Raw genomic sequence first — 17,678 nt, 5'->3', positions numbered from 1 at the left:
GTATCAAACTTTCATTCTCTGTGATGCAAGTTCTTCTCCCAGACCCCTTGCCCGCACCTCATAACATGCTTGCAGTGCCCCTCCGGTGACAGTGCAACCCATTGTTTCTACTGAAGCCTTGTCGGTACCCACAAATAATGTCCCCCCTGATCACTTGGAGGCCAGTGCTGGGCAACCCCAGGATCTACCGCAACCTCACACACAACCTTTGTTTGCAGCCAGCAAAACCAGACAGAGAAGCAAGCAGTTCCTAGAAACAAGCAGCCCTGGAGACACTGCTTCTCATCTCCCGAGGCTGACTGGGCCTCTGCCAAGGGTGCTGCTGTGGGGCCCCGGGGACTCAGGGGTGGGGAGCACAGCCGATACCATGGAGAGCTTCTCACAAGGTCCTGGATGCTATCAGGCAGATGGGCAGAGAAGCCAAGGTGCACGAAGCCTAGACTTGTGAAGGGCAGCATAAAACAGGGATGGTGGCATCTGGGGACAGGGTCAAGGCAGCTCAGAGTGGGTTCTCACTGTCACTCCCGCATTTGCCGTGGCAGGGACAGGTTTAGGACCTTGGTCACACTGCAGCCTTTGCTACTCTGCCCAGCAAGTCACTTGACTGGTAGGACTCTCACTGTTGCTTTCTATATGATGGGGGTGTTACTACCTTTGCAGGATTCTTTGGAAATGTTGAGGATTATATACACACAAAGTGCTCAGAATAATGTGTGACACATAGCATTGTATGAGTAATGGTTCCAGTACACTCTGCTTTACAGAATCACTTGGAATTACAATGCCTAGCAGAGGAAGGAAGTCTGAGAAGTTCCAAGCTGATCGGCCTGTAGGACCAAGCCCAGGGCTTCCACTATGAGACACTCAGATCCACATAAAGCTCAGAAAGGTGGAGGTCAGGAGAGCTGGGCTCTCATTCCCCTTGGCCAGCCTCTACCTCCTCTTACCCTGGCGTGTCCTATTACATATGTGACTCCGAAACAGAAGTAGCATAGCCTATCACAACATATGGCGCTGTGGTCAAGATCAAATACTGGAGACAGTGTGGAAGCAACTGGAAAAAAACGTAAAAGGTTATTAAGTATAATGTGGGTGTTGCTATTGCTGGTAAAATATCACCGAGCCTAACAGCCTCCAAGCTCACTTCAAGATCTGCCCCCTGCAGCTCCGGTCCATTAGCTCAGCCAGTGTCTTGAGCCAGGCCACTTTGTCTCTTCCCTTTTCTACTTGAGCTGCTATGACAGAGTATCTTCAGCTGAGAAATTTACAAACAAAGGAATTCATTGCTGGCAGTCCTGGAACCAGGGAAGACAAAGGCACAGAGGACAGTCTCTGGCCAGTGCCTTCTGTCTGTCCTCCCATAGTGGAAAGGGAGAAGCAAGCTCCTCTGGGCCTCCTGTGAGGGCGCTAGTTCCATCCACACGAGTTCTGCCCTGTAACTCAGGCACTGCCTGAGGCCCAGCCTCATGTGGTGACCGCAGGACTGGGGGAGGCTGCTGGATACAAGATTCACACTTTATCATGCCCCTACTTTTACCTGATAGAAAGCACAATAATATTTCAGGTGCATGCAGCAAACCTTTTCCTCCAGGAGAGCAAAAGCACTCTGTCCAGAGCTGCCCAGTATGGTTCACACCTACACCACACAGCAGACGAAACCCGAAGCCAAGTCGTCTCTACTCATCTGCCAGTGACTGACTTAGCACAACCCGAACAGTAAGCCTGGACAAACATTTCCTGGAGAAAAATTCTAAGCCAGGCTACCACTCTTGTCTCCTGATTGTCTACAGGCCCAGAATATTGGAAACTGAATAGCAGTGACAGGTTAAGGGTACCTACAATGTTCTTCGTCCATACAAAGAGAATGAATTGTAACACGCACTGTGACAGGGATGAACCCTGAACTCGATAAGTGAAATAATCCCATCACAAAAAAGATAAAGACTGTGTGAGTCCATTAAACAAAATATCTAAAATAGTCAGACACATAAAGAGAGGAAACGGAGTGATACTCACCAGAGCTGAGACCAGAGGGAGCAGGGGTTCCGTTTAACGGGCCGAGTCACAGTCTGCAAAATGAGGGAAGCTCCTGAGATGGATGATTCTGCTGCTTAGGCAGTGACGTCACATTCTGCAGTCCACAAACTGGACCCTACAATGGTGAAAACGGTAATTTTTATGTTAATGCACAGTTCATCACAATAAAAGAGGATGGCTGCAAATTCTTTGCTACCCCTCTCAGTGAAGGGCAAAGGCTAATTTTCTTCCCCCAAAAATCAGGCTACACTTGATGACTTTCTTGACTAGATGAAAGTGACAGACAGGAAGTTCTGGGATTCCCAAGTAGAGACAGTAAGATCTGTAGCTTTTGCAAGGGCCTCATAAAACTCTGCCCTGGGTTCTTAATGGGAAAGGGGCACTTGTCCCTCTAGTGATTTTGACATTGACTAAGATATTTTTGCTGTGGGTGCAGTCTAGGTGTGCTGCCAAACATCCTACATTACACAGATACCCCATCCCCAACCACAGTGGCCCAGCCTGACCTGTCAAAGGGCCAAGGCTGAGAAATCACCATGAAGGAAGCCAGCTGTCCCTTGAGATCCCATCTACTGCAGTCACGACACAGTGAGGAAACCCACACTGACTCTGTGCACAGGTCTGTGAAAAGAGAGAACACCTGGATAGCTCCCCCTGGGCCAGCCTGGCCAACCCAGACATCAGCCATGGGAGTGAGGATGAAATTTCCCATCCCAGCAGAAAAGGCTAGGAAGAAGGGCTAGGAACCATGGCCCAGGTGTGCCCCTCCAGGAGCCCATCCCAGCAGATGGGCCAAGACTTAGCACTGTGCCCGCTAAGTCCTCCCAACCTACCAGGAGCTGTGCCTTCCATTTGCTGTCAGATTTCCTAGCCACAAAGAGTGTGGGCATGATGGTCACTTAGTTTGAAGCAGTGAGCTTCCAGTGGTTCATAACCAGAACAGTAGCCTACTGGTGCCATAGAAGAAAATAACCCTTAAAACATGGACCTGGTCTCAGGAAAATGGAACTGGTACGGAACAAAGCTAATTCAAGATTAACTTCAACAACCCTACCTGTAAAATGGGGATGTTCATTTCTATCTTGCAATATTCTGCGAAAATAGAATAAGATCAGATATTTGAAACCACTTTGGATAATCCCTGGCCCACCTGATAGCAAGTTTAGATTGGGTTTTATCTGTTTCCTTAAGAATAGCAAACAAAGACAACCTCCCTCCCAGACAAGTCCTCCTTCAATACTAAGTTAAATGGGCATGAAGTGGTTCATCTCTCAGAAACCCTGTAACCCACCTGAATAACTTAAAAGATCTCTTGCAAATCTTTGTCACAGAGACTTGGATCAAAGTCCCACTTCTAACCTTACTAATCACTTAACCTTCAGTGACTTGTGCCTGCTATGGTCTTAATATCTGTGTGTATTTAAAGTCGTATGTGGAAACCTGAGCCACAGGTGACACCTGGGATGTGGTGCTTTGGCATGTGATCAGGTCAAAAAGGCGGTGCCCTTGGGAATGGGATTCATGCCCTAAGAACAGCTCCCAGAAGTCTGCCTTGTCCTTTTAGCATGTGAGGATACAGCAAGAAGATGCTATGATATTCCCATCTCACACATGTGAGGTTAAATAAGATAAACGCATACAAAGCCCCTAGCACACCACTGCAGGCACCAACGGAAAACTCAGCAGCATTCTTCCACCCTGAGCTCCACTTCCTGCCCACCTACTTCTCTGACATCTGGGAATCCCAGCAGTGGAAATAATTTAGACACTAATCAGCCCCTTCACAACAGAGTTAAATAAACTTTGACTTTGAATTGGTGCCAGCAGGACTGTAACTAGGAAGGAAACAATGTACTCATTTCTCCTCCATAATAATAATCAAAACATTCCTGGAAGCCTGAGGGTATTTTTAGAAAGTCAAAGAGAAAAATTATATGACTTCTACTAAATCAGGACATGAAGAATCCTCTGTGTGCACCCACAGAAAAGCCAGTCCTGAGGTGTCCACCCAACCCATCTCTCCAAGGAGCCATGGGGACAGTTTCTTTCCTGGCTTTACTACCTACTGTCCCACCCAATGCAGGCAGTGGCTCTGCAGGAGAGAGACAAGTGCCAGTCTGAGTCCTGATTTGCTCCAGGATAGCATGAAAGCGTGATAAAAAGCCATTGCGTGTGCATCAGCCTGAGATTGAGCTGGGCATGAGACAGGAGTCCTGTTTCCTCTCTCCTGGCTGGCAGAATAATTATGACTCGTGACCACCCATTTCTTCCCCAAGACTCTGCTCAGGTCTGCGAAAAGCTGCTATTCCAAGCAAGTCACACACCTGAGAACCCCCAAAGCTGGGACTCTCAACCACAAAAGGCCTCCTCGGTGCTCGGGAAAGCAAGTGAACAACAGGTGTAGACAAACTTGATCGGGTTCCTTAGAGAGCTGTGAAAGAGGAATATTATAAGAGGTTTCATTTGAAGACAGCATCCTTTTCTGAGCCACTGTATTCATAACTTAAGATGAGCTGCTAAATGTCATCTAAGAGAGATGCTGGGTTCAGTGATTATGAGATCATCTCAGAGAAAGTAACACACACATCACCTATCTAACACACTTTGCTTCTTCAGGTATGATATCCACTTAGAGTCCTATTAACTCTCCACTCTCTCTCATTTTACAACAACTCAGATTCACAAGAAGGTTGTGCTATGAATGAAAAAATAATAACAATTCCAGATATCTGGGGCTGGAAAGCATTTTATCTGAGTGGCGCTGTGTGAACATTACAGCTTAAGAGGCAAAGCCTGTCCAGAGAGAGGCCTGGGATTCTCCACAGCAGCGATTGTCATCTCAGATGGGCTGTTTCTTCTGTATACATGTTTTTGTCCTCTGTTTTCCCAATAGCATGGAAACTCTGTGAGGTGCATACTCCCAGGTTTGTTTATGGCTTTCTCCTTGGTTTCTAGGGACAGAGCCTGCTCCACCACAGGAGCAGAAGTCAGAGCTAATCAGGGAGCAGAATGGACACCTACAGTTAAACAAAGAGAATTTTAAATCATTGTACGGTCCTAAAGTTACTAATTTGATTCAAAGGAGAGTGCACAGTGACCACCTAGGCAGAGTTTGAAAGTGCTAAACCAAGGGTCAAGGTTGAAATTAACACTCAGAAAGGTGCACCCTCCAGCTGAAACCCATGGCTAGAGTCTGCTGGTCTCTCAGAATTCAGAAGACCCCCCGGGGACAGAGGGCAGCTGTGAGGAGGAGGCATTGTCCTCAAGAGGGATGTACCCAGGCTGTCTAAGCACTGTGCTGGGTCCAATGGCTGCTGCCAGGGGAGCTGCTGACCCCAGGTGACCTTGCAGGAAGGCCACGCCTCTAGAAGCAGAGTGTGGGAGGGAGGAGAAGGGGCCATGAGATTTGCACATCCTGGTCTCAGAGTTTCCAGGCCACAGGGTTTTTGCACCTAGAGGCAATGACTTTAATAAAGGGATTGGTAATGATCTGTAGAAGACATGAAATGAAAAAAATGAAGAAGTCGGGGGAGAGGAGGAAGGAAAGACAGCTACTGGATATCGCTGAAGACAATTCCATGGGATTCAGAGAAAGAACCGTAACACCTGCCAATCACTGAACTCTTAACCTGTGCTGAGCTCTGTACACACCTATGCTCTTGTTATCTAAGAACTCTGGAACACATTAACCCATTTTATAGAAGAGAAAACTGAGAGCCAGAGAGATTAAAGTAAATGCTGGAATGGGGACTTGAACTCAGGTCTGCTTATCCCATTATTTCTCACCCATGGTCAATGGCTAATGTGTAGTTAGGAATCTGGCATCTCAGGGTGCTAGGAAAGAGAGCCCTATTCAGTGAACATAAACATAAGGACAGGCCCAAAGGCTGATTCTCCAGTGCCCTTGTTGTCCAACCTCCGAGATTTCTCATCTGAGAACTTCACTTTTCCACAGAATGGAAAGAGCAGAACCTGCTCTGTGCTGTGGGTGATACATGGGTGATCTGTGTGAAGCAGTGTTGATGACATCATGGCCGAGTGGTGTTTTTCCCAAACAGCAGTCCCCACACTATTCTTGCTGAGGGAGTCTCAGCTGCACTTCTGGAATCAGGGATCATATGAATGATGGCTTCTCTCTCCTCCAAGAATGAAAGTTACCTGGCCGAGCAAGCCATGTTAATTCCATTCTCCTTGCTGATGACTTGTTTAGGCACGACACAGCCCCGATCGATCTCACAAAAGAATGCATCAGGGAGAGGGCTTCTGGACACATTGTTTCTCGCTCCTAAAAAGAAGCAAGGTGTGCACTGCTTATTTGCTGCCTTTGAACACAGGAGGTGAAATCGTGAAGCCTGGAGCTGCTGCTCTCATCTTGTAATTATGAGAAGATATCACTGAAACCTTAATATCCTACCTATCATTACCATAAATAATAATCCTTTATTGTTTAAGCCCATTCTATGTATTCAGGTACAGTGCTATTTTAATGAAAAATATCTGAGCTAATCAAAATATTTTCTTTGGTATATATCTTCACAAGGGCAACAGGAGAACAGAGGTCATTTTGGGGGGTTTGATTTGGGTTTGGTCTGGCTGAGTTGGGTTTTGGTTGTTGTTTTGTTTACCTGCTATGCCAACAAGTCTTGCCAAGTACCGGCATCAAGTAGGAGTTGGATAAGTATTTGTTTATTGAATGGAAAAACAAATCCATTGATCTATTAATGCATGTCTGTTTAGGTACACATGAGGGACCAGCTCTGGCTGAGCCAAACTCCGCTCCTTTCCCACTCAGAAAATTCCAAGCTCAGCGGGAAGCCAAAACTACTTACAGCATTACTAAGACTCAGTGTTCAAGAGTTGTGTCAATTATCATGGAACTATCTCTTAAGTGCCTACTTTATGCCAAGTCCTCTACTGAGGATTAGGAATGAGTTGGGATATTTGGCAGTCAGTTGGGTGGCTGCAAGCGTGTGCCATCACAGGGGAGTGGGGTAATCAGGGATCTTCGTGGACAAGAAATACCTGTAGTGTGAGGCTGCAGTGTAACCCTATCGCTAGACTAAGAGGGCCACCAAACCATGGGGCCAGAAGGTAAAATGTGATGTTTCATGTTATTTTGGTTTTTCAACAAAGTCACCAAAAATTGAGAAAAAACAGTAATAACCGAATAGTGCCACATTGTTAAGACAGGTGCTGGGCTGTCCCTACAGGGCACACAGACAGTTGCCTCAAATCTCTTCCGCTGGTACTCCCCGACTGTGAAAGCCCTGAAGTTGAGTTTGGAGAGCAGATTTCTTGACGCTCTTGGCAGTATGTTGTGCAGTACTGATCTCCTCCACTAGGGTGTAGACGTCTCTGCGTGTTGAAGCACTGAGCCGGCTTTTAAGGGGCTCCCTAGAGAGCTCAACCTGAGCACCACCTAGAACTTGAAAAGCAGAGGAGGGGCATCCACCTCTCACCAAGGGGTGTGCAAACCACAGAACACACTGGAACTCCCTCCTCTTGGCAACAAAATAAAAGAAAGGATGCACTGGACTTGAGCTCCTCTTTCCTCAGTAAGGGCATGCAACCTTTAAGGAATATGGAGAGGATCATCCTGCAATGAAAAGGAAGAGCCGCAGGTATCAAGGCCCTCATACATGCCAAAGATGACATTACACCTCACTTGCTCCTCACAGGAAATGAGGGAATAGATGCCACATTCCAGCACTAGTAAGCAGGGAAGCTGATTACAGCCTTGGCCCCTTTAGCCAGATTCTCTGCCTTTCCCATCCTCTCGTGTTGAGAAAGAAGCAAGCTGCCAGACGGGAGAGTGCAAGAGGCCCAGCGACAGAGGCCACCAGGAGACCACCGTGGAGGCAGCAGGCAAGGGAGGCTGGAGTCTTACCGCAGGCGACTGCACATTTTGAAGCAGTGTAGTAAGATTTAAGGTTGCTTAAAAATATCTATGTGGCTTCCCAGGAGTAAAATGTTTTACTCAAACTATTGTGTTTGACCCAAGGACCTTACAGATGAAGAAATGAAGGGAAAACTTATTAAGAGGCCCAACTCATATAATTTAAAGTGATTAAAGAATTGAAATCAGGGCCCCCCTTTATACCAGGTCCAAAACTCTTTCCATGGTGCACACGATGTTCTTCTTGGAAAACTTTTTGTGACATCTGTGGAGAGTGCAGGGCATGGAGTGCCTCAGAGTTGAAAGTGAGCTTCTGTCTTGATTCTCTCTGAAGTGGCAGCAAGTCGTCGCCACAATCATGTGGAGTCTGGGCATCTGCCTGAGTTCATTGTCACCTGTGGTATGGTTCATCTGGGAACAAGGAGTAGACAAAGAAGGAGAACAGTGAGGGGCACAGGCCTGGGAAAAGAAGAGGGGGAAATGGAGGGCAGAGGGTGTCTAAGCCTTGGGGTTGCAAGGCCCAAGTCCAAGTCTCCATGCTGCAGTGCCTGGGTGTCCCAAAGACTCCAGGTGGCCCCACCTTAAGACAACTGAGACAAGCAGGCAACAGGGTATGGTGTTCCCAGGGGCACTGTCTTCTCTCCACGGTGCCAGCAGCACTGGCCACACAGTGAGTGCCCTGGGGAGCCCAGCAGGAAGAGAGGGCCATAAAGGGGTGCCCCCTCAAGGTAAGAGGAACATAGTGGACACTACAGAGCACCTGTGAGACAGCAGGGACACCTGAGGAAGATGAGGCTCACCTTCACAGAGGCACAAGAGCATTTGGGGTGCTCATGTGGGGAGGTGTACAGCTCCCAGTTCAGCTGTTCATGTGACCCATCCCTACCCAGGGACTACTGAGGCCCAGCGTATTAAGCTCCCATCATTAAACCAAAAGGGGAGAGAAAAAAGGAGAGGAAAGGAACAAAAGGAGAAGGAAAGAATAGGAGGGAAAGGAGAGGGATGAAAGCCCTCCTTCATGGTACTGCTGGCCTTCCACATGCATGATAGCCCAGAGATTCAGCTTTTCTTCCCTTCTTCCATGCAGAGCAAAGGAGCTGTAATGAGGTTATTTATTCCCGCAAGAAGCACTGTGGTAATAAGTCCCTCTGCTGGCTATTCTATGGCTAAGCTTCCTTACAAATATCCAAAATGCCCAGACCCGCGATCAGTACATCTAATTGAAATGCCAACATAAAGTTCACTATATGACTGCTGCTAGGGTCACAGTCATTACCAGCGATTAAATGTTATGTGAAAAGATCCATGAGGAGACACTTGCCACAATAGGCTTTAACCCTGCACCCACACTGGGAGATGAAAGGGACAAATATGTGTGGAGAGAACTGGACTGGAACCAGGACAGCCTGTGGTTCTGGGGCGTAGCAGGGGAATGCAGACGGACACTGGTGGAATTTAGGCCAGCGCTCAGGAAGCTGAGCAAGAGCCAGGCCGAGCCTTCCTCATCAGTGTGGTGGAAGGCACAGAAATCAGATCTGGAAGCCGATTGTGACTACACCTCTTCTCTCTCAGCCATAAAGCAAAGATAATAATGTCTAAATCTTGGCATTGCCATGAGGATTAAAAAAACACATCATTTAAATGCTGAGATGAATGTGACATACAGCAGTTACTCAATAAATAGATACTTCTGCCATCAACAAATCACAATTCCAACCAACAAATCTTCATTGTGTATTTATTATACCCAGAAACTCTTAGGGAGTGCAAAGATGAATACAACCCACTGGGGTCAATGAAGGGATGTTCATCAAACACATCCAGGTCCCACGGCCTAGGCAAGTGTTTTGTGTAAATCAGGACCTTCAGGCCACAAGGAGGGGACCTAAGAAATGCAGGGTATGAGGGTCATCACAGCAGGGGAAAAGAGCTGTGTTCCAAAGCCCAGCATGTTCATCCCCCAGGCCATACCACTGCCTGCACCATTTGCCTTCCTGCAATGAGGATAGTGAATGTTCAGAGACACCGGAGAAGGACCAGCACTTCCGTAACACAGATGAGCCAGGGTACCACAAGCTCCCCAGATACAGAGCACCCCATGCTCTGGGGAGGCAGGGAAGGTGTCACTTGGAGCTGATAACATCTGGACAGGTTTCCTAGGGCTGTGCCATATAATGAATTATCAGACTTGTGTCCTAAAGCCACAGCAGTGTATTCTATCAGAGGCCCTGAGGCTTCAGATCCTTCATTGCATTGTTAGCAAGGGTCAAACCCAGTGATCCTTGGTTTCTGTAACTCTGCCTGCCTGCCCTGTTACTGTCATTCTCCAGGTATCTCTGTATCTCCTCTGGTCTCTTATAAGAAGGCACAATACTGGAGCTGTGTCCATCTGGGTAACGGGCATGATCTCATCTCAAGACCCTTAATTTCATCAGCAAGGAATTTTTCCCCATGACAGCAGAGAAACACCTTGAAGAAGATATGTTTTCTTTTCTTTTTCTTTCCTTTTATATCTTTTTTTTCTATTGTTTTCTTTTATTCTTGTTCATCAGTTCTCTCCTTTATTATTTCTGTTTTTGTCCTGTTTGGTTTTTACTTGATTTTTCTTATTTTTATAGGAATATGAATACAGTTTCTAGTTTTCCTGTTGCTTTGTTCTGTTGTTGTTTTTGTTCCTTCCTTTTCTCTTTTCCTCTTGGGTTCACCAGTTTCCCAGAGTTTGCATGACCTTCCTATGTCCTCTAGCCCCACTTCTAACCTTTCCTTCTTCCATTTCTCTACCTACCCAACCCCCTCAACTCCTAAGTATTTCTACCCAGAGGGTAAATTCATGATATTGAAGGGCTTTGTTTACTGCAAACATGTTTCTGTTTGGTTCTAGATTTGTATATATAACCACAAATCTAGTTTATGTGGTAAAAGGTGACAGATTAATAGTCATCACAATTTGTCATTTTCTAAGTTGTGTTTGATACTATTGTTGATGCTGATTGTATGACTTTGGCCAAGGTGATGTGATTGTTCTAGTCAGTTGTCCTTTCTGGTATTCCAAAACCAAGACTGCCTAAGGGTCATTATGGATTCAAAACCCAAAGATCATCTGTACCTGGAACACACCTCTGAGAAGTAGTTATTACCTAAGGGTGCTAAATACTACCAATAAAGATACTCACAGTAAGCAATGTACAAGTATTAACCCAGGAATTAAACTAAAAACATCAAAAACAACAAAAAATAAAAATGAGAAGCCACTTAAACAAGACACAAACCCAGACTCTCAGCTCACCAAAGGCAAATCCAGTGGGCAATGAGGTAGAGCAACCCAAAAGTCAAGCACCTAGACTCTCTGAACTGATATCACAGGAAGTAACAAAACAGATGATGCATCTCTAGGGAAAAAAATCAAAGGAGAAATAATTTCCCAGATAACTACAGAGATGGTGACCACAATGAAGATATGTTTAGTGCCTCTGTAACAGAAACAAATTAAAAACATAGAGAGCTCAGGAACATGATGGAAGCCATGAATGCCCAGCATAGGAAAGAAATTAAATCCATGAAACAGATTCAGATTCAGACAGATGTCAAGGAGATTAAAAACTACATTGAAAGAATATGCAGCAGAATGAGCCAATGTGAAGACAGAATATCAGATATAGAAGACAGTATTGTGGTTAGTGACCATGAAAAGGGAGATTTCCTAAAAATAACAAGGGACCACAAGAAATCAATCTAGCAGCTGCTAGACGATGCAAAGAAAAATGACATAAAATTGATCAGAGTCAATGTAAAAGCAGGAGATAGCATAAATCACATTTTTTAAAAAACTGTTCACAGAAGTAATAGCAGAAAACTTCCCAAGCAGTGGGGGGAAGTTTGTCATGCAGATAAATGAGGCATATAGGACTCCAACTATATGTGATAAAAAAAAAATCTACACCTAGGTTTATAACAGTCAAAATTCCAGAAATCCAACAAAAGAATAAAATATTATAAGCAGAGAAAGTAAGCAAATCACATACAAAGGAAAGCCCATCAGAATCACAGTGGACTTCTCAACACAAACTCTTAAGTCAAGAAGAGCTTAAAGTATTTGAAGCCATTAAAGAAAACAACCTCCAACCCAGATTGTTGTATCCTGAAAAACTATCTTTCAAAACAAAGAACACTTGAGGAACTTCATGAATACCAAAACAGCACTCAAAAAACTCTAAACAATATCCTAGAAAAAGACAATAAGGATTACAACTCCATGAACCCCATTAGAATGAAGCCATCAGGTAAAGGAAGAGATGAAATGGAAAGGAGGTAATACAGAAAAATAAAAGTGCCAAAATAGGAAAACATCATAACAAGGATATCATACCATATGACATATCAGTTATAACCATCAATGTTAATTATCTCAATTCACCAATCAAAAGAAATAGACTGGCAGAATGGGTTAAGAAGCAAGACCCAACAATATGCTGCATACAAGAAACACACTTAATTAAAAAAGAAATTCATAGACTGAAAGTTAGAGGGTAGAAAACAATATTTCATATGATAGAAACCTGGAAAAAAGCAAGGGTAGCTATTCTACTTGCAGGCAAAGTGGATTTCAAACCAAAACTAATTAAGAGAGATGAAGAAGGTCACTGCATCCTTGTAAAGAGAAAAATCCAAGAGAAAGAACTGACAATCATAAATATATATGCACCAAATACTAGTGCACCCAACTATATAAAACAAATATTAATAGACATGAAAAATCAAATAAACACTAATACACTACTAGTGGGGGACCTCAATACCCTACAAGAACTGACACATAAATATATATGCACCAAATACTAGTGCACCCAACTATATAAAACAAATATTAATAGACATGAAAAATCAAATAAACACTAATACACTACTAGTGGGGGACCTCAATACCCTACTGTCATAAGCAGACAGATTAAACAAAAAGTCAACAACCAAATATTAGAACTGAAACAAACTTTTGAACAAATAGACTGAATGTCCATTTAATGTCTTCAGAGTGTCCCACCCCAGAAGATCAGAACATACATCCTTCTTTGCTGCACATGGGCTGTTCTCCAAAATAGGCCACATACTAGCTCATAGAATATGCCTAAATAAATGCAAAGGAATTGAAGTTATCCACTGTATATTATCAGACCATAGCACAATGAAATTGGAGATCAATAGCAAAAGAAATCATAAGAATTTCATAAACACAAAGATATTGAATAATACCCTCCTGAACAACTAATGGGTCACAGAGGAAATTAAAGAAGAAATTAGACAGTTTCTACAATTAAATGATAATGCCATTACAACAACATACCAGAATTTATGGGACACAGTGAAAGCAGTTCTACAAAGGAAATTCATAGCAGTGAATACTCATATTAGGAAAATAGAGTGAGTTCAAATAAATAACCTAATGCTGAAACTTAAGCTTCTAGAAAAAGAAGAGCAGACAAATTCCAAGTTCATATGAGAGGAAATTATAAAAGTCAGAGCAGAAGTCAACGTATGGGAGACTAAAAGAACAATATAAAAAAAATGAATCAAAGAGCTTCAAAAGAATAAATAAAATTAAACTCTTAGCCAAACTTATAATGAAAAGGAAAGAAAAGGCTTAAATCCATGCACTTAGGAATAAAAAGGGTGAAATTACAACAGATCCAGTAGAAATTCAGAGGATCTGGACTTTTTATTATAAATATTAACTCATATTAATTGTACAAACTAATAGGTTTCACTGTGACATTTAAAACATGCCAGCTATAGTTTAATCCACCTTCCCTACCATGTTTCCTTGCCCTTGCCTTCCTCTCCAGGCCCCCTTCCCTGATAGTACCTCTTCCGCTGAAGAACTGAAGCTTTCATTTACACAAAGCCTGCCATCCTCTCTTAGCCCCTATGCTGTTAGTGTTCTCTTCTAGAGATATGGAGACTGAGCCTTACAGGGGCCACTTAGCCCAAAGCCACACAGCTTATAAATGGCCAGGATTCACACTTATGTCTACACAGCTCCAAAGTCCACGTTTCCACTAAACTTAAGGTATAGAAAGCTCTGTGAGAGATCCTGTTAGAGACATCTCACATATCCCATGGGTGCCAGGCAGCTCAGCACACAGTAGCTGCTTGGTGGCTGCCTGGCACCGCTTGCTGGGGGCCCTGTCTGCTGTGAAGGGGTTAACAGCTCTGCCAGAGAAGCCCAGCTTTGAGCAACCTCTTTTAAATAATGAGCCTCTGGTATTCTTGCTAATGACATTCTCCTCTCACACTGCAGGTTTTACTCACAAGAGTAATGAATTAATTAGTGAATATGGGTGAGAGCCCTTTGAAGTTGTAAAAAGCCCAGAGTACAAATGCTAGGAAAGCGAACCAAATGGACTAAATCAGATGCTCTGTGAATGCTGCAGAGCTCATCCTGGTTAGGCACCACCAACCCTCTGGGGACAGTACTAGGCAAAGGAGGAAGGTAGCCAGGGGCACCATGATTTACCCAATCCAGGGCCAGCCTTCAGAGGCTTCCTGGCCCTGGGGGTGGCAAGCAGTTCCCCCTCTGTTCATTCCCATGGACTAAGAGTGGTTGCCTCGATGGCTTGAGGTGCAGGGTCCAAGGCCACCAGAGGCTCAGCAGGAAAGAGATCCACATTACCAACATCTGCCATGGGTGTGGTATCGGTCTCTCTTCTGCTCAAAATCACTACATAACCAAGCACCCCAGACCAGGGGCTCAGGTCCCCCAGCATGTGTTCTGACCATCTGCAGGTCAGCACCAAGGGCATGTTTGGCTGTGGACTGCCTTCCCTGGGAAGAGTCCCGGGCTGGCTGAAGAAGGACCTGCGGCACAGGCAGAGCTGCAGGAGACGGTCCCGTGCTCACATGCCACTGGGCGGAAAGCACAAGAAGAGCCCAAAACAGGAAGTGGGGAGGCAGTAGGGGACGCTGCAAGATTCTAGCACACGGGGCTGGATGCAGAGAGGGGCCCGGCATGGGGGTGCTAGTGTGATCCAACAGACAGAGAGGGACTGGTGGCAAATGAGTCACCTCTAGGTGTCTGGCAGCCATGACGACATGAACGCCCAACACTGCTGTTTCTGCCAGACAGCAGCCTGGACCTGAGCAGTGCCCACCCCTCTGCACAGGACAGGAGCTCTGATTCCCCGTCCTGGCCATGGCGTCTACTGCTAGGGTGCTCCCCACCCACCCAGCTGCTCAGGGTACTGGAGGCTGAAACCAGCATAAAATATTTCCCCTCATTGATGCTGCCGGTGGTGTGCATATATAACACTGCCTAGACCAACAAGCCCGCTCTCCAGAAAGATGAGTGCTGCTAATTCAGTTGCCCTACGAGATAATAGATAAATAATGATCTGGCCAGCATTTGCACAGTCTAAAGCTGATGAAATACAAGTGTGAAACCTCCATTCCTTTAATCACTGCCTTCCATGCTGCCGTGTTAAATCTCCTTTCGTGTCCCTTAGCAACACCCCATAATTTTCCAGTTACTGCTAGAGATTAGAAGTCAGTCAATTTCACTTAGAAGTGCAGTGCCATGTTTAACTTGGTGTTCACCTATACTCCAGCTCCCCTCCGCTCAGCTCTCTGGCCTGCAGACCACGGTGGGGGGCACATAGTCCTCCCTGCCCCTCCTCTGCCCACACCAGCTGGGAGGGGAGGAATGGAAAGCCAAGGGCTGGAACTGAGAGGGATGCAGGAAGCCTCAAAGGGCACAGAGGGCCCTGCAGGATCTCCCCTACCTGGGTTTCCAGGGTGACTCCAAAGGTCTGGGGCCCTCCCTGCCAACTCCTCCACCCCTGCCTCCCACAACAGCCTCAGGCTCTCTGATCCCCAGTCAGCCACTCAGCCTCTTGGCCACCACCTGCCATGGCCCTTGAGAAAAAGCAACAAGTTATAGCACCTCTGCGTCCCTCCAGGCATCTCCCCCTTTGTGCTGAGGACTGTCACCTTGGGAGCTGCAAACTAGCACTGCCGTGAAGCTCAGGACCTGTGGGGCTGACAAAGCCCTGGGAACACTTCCAAGACAGCATCCTGCCCACAGGACCAGGGTGGTTGCCAACAGCAGAGCCACGGGTCCGCAGTGGTAACTGGCTCAGGAAGGTGCTGGGTTTGGCTTCTCCTCCTCCCTCTTGTTCTCCCCAGTCCTCCACTTCAGATCTCCGGACCATATGTGCGAGTTCAGTAAGTCCGTATCACTGAACACTTAGCATACTTTTGCTAGGAATTAATTATTGTTGGAAAATTAGGGCATAAGTGTTTCTCAGACATTTTACCACAGAATGTTCAAAAACTGTGTGAAAATGTAAAATATATAGTGCAGATGTGGTATATACGTCTATGTATGTCTCTTAGACTGGATGACTCTTAGACTGTTATGACAGAATACCTGAGACTAGATACTTTACAAAGAACCAAGACTTATCTCTAACAGTTCCAGAGGCTGGCCACTCCTTCTTGCTGTGGCCCCATCCCTGCCAGATGGCAGAGGGCAAGGAAGCAGCTGGGAAGCAGGTTAATGTACCTTTGACCAGGAACTCAGTCCTGCCAGTTAATCCAGTCCCAAAATAATGATGTTAATGGTTCCTGAGGCTCCTACAGTGCCTGCCTCTCCACACTGTTTCCAACACAGGACCTGTGGGACCCATTCAAATGGCCACACTGACAGCAGCCACCACTCCGGGGAAGAACTGGCCATGCAGGGCTTTGGAGTGTGTGCTAGTGGCACAGCTGAAATTATAATGTCTGGGGTACATTGGGTTAGATAAAAAAGAACCAGAATTAATTTCTTCTATTTCATTATACTAATGTGAACAACCTTAGTAAATATGTCTCATGTCATACACATAACATACAATCTTAATGTAAAAACAAACACGTTTGAACTGCCATGTAGCTCACACTATGTTTTGACTGGACAACACTGCTATACAGCCCATTTAACACAGGACCTAAAACAGAGTCAATTTTCAAAAAATCATTTTTAAATCAAAGTTATCTATCTAACAATAAATAGGTGCTGTTATCTTTTTACTGATAAAGACTGGAGCTTAACAGAGAAATTAAAAAGCATGGAGCCGCTGTGGGGCCAGGTGGGAACAATGGAGCTGGGGTGCTGCCCAGGCCCCCTGTGCTGTGCTCAGCTTGCCCTGTTGAAACGCCAGCCACCCTGCTCTCCTGCAAAAAAAAACCCTGATGCCTGAGAGCCTACACTCTTCTCCCGGAAAGCAAGGAAAGGAAGGTTGGTTTGACCACGGCGGGTTCCTGAGCTGGGTTTGAGGGGAGAAAGCGCACCGGGCAGAGGTCTTGGAAGACCGAACAGCATCTGATGGCAGAGGAAGCTGGCGATTCCAGACAGATGCCTAGCAGACAGGCCCGGAGCTAGCGCCTGCTCACCGCCTTGGTCTCTGGTCAGCTCCGCCCTGAGCAGTGCTGTGCCAGAGCAGCGGAGTCATGTTTACTGTGGTGTCCAGTGCCAGGAAGAGGGCTCCCGCTGGTGGGTGCCATGACTGTTGCCCAGGCCCGCCAACCCCACAGAAACCCAGGGATCAGGACAAGGCCGGGCCTCAGATCTGCTGAGACCTGCAGTTCAGACCCTGAGAACTCACTCCCGCTGGCAGGCTGGGGAAGGACTCGGGATACCAGGGACCCTGCAATTGGCTGGGCCAGACATCATGTCAGGGCCTGTACCAGCCACAGTCGGGGCTCAGCCTTTGGG

The sequence above is a fragment of the Fukomys damarensis genome, unplaced genomic scaffold (genome assembly GCF_012274545.1).
Source record: "Fukomys damarensis isolate Sample0158 unplaced genomic scaffold, DMR_v1.0_HiC HiC_scaffold_5, whole genome shotgun sequence".
In the NCBI taxonomy this organism is placed as follows: domain Eukaryota; kingdom Metazoa; phylum Chordata; class Mammalia; order Rodentia; family Bathyergidae; genus Fukomys; species Fukomys damarensis.
Note: the sequence above shows the minus strand (reverse complement) of the source record.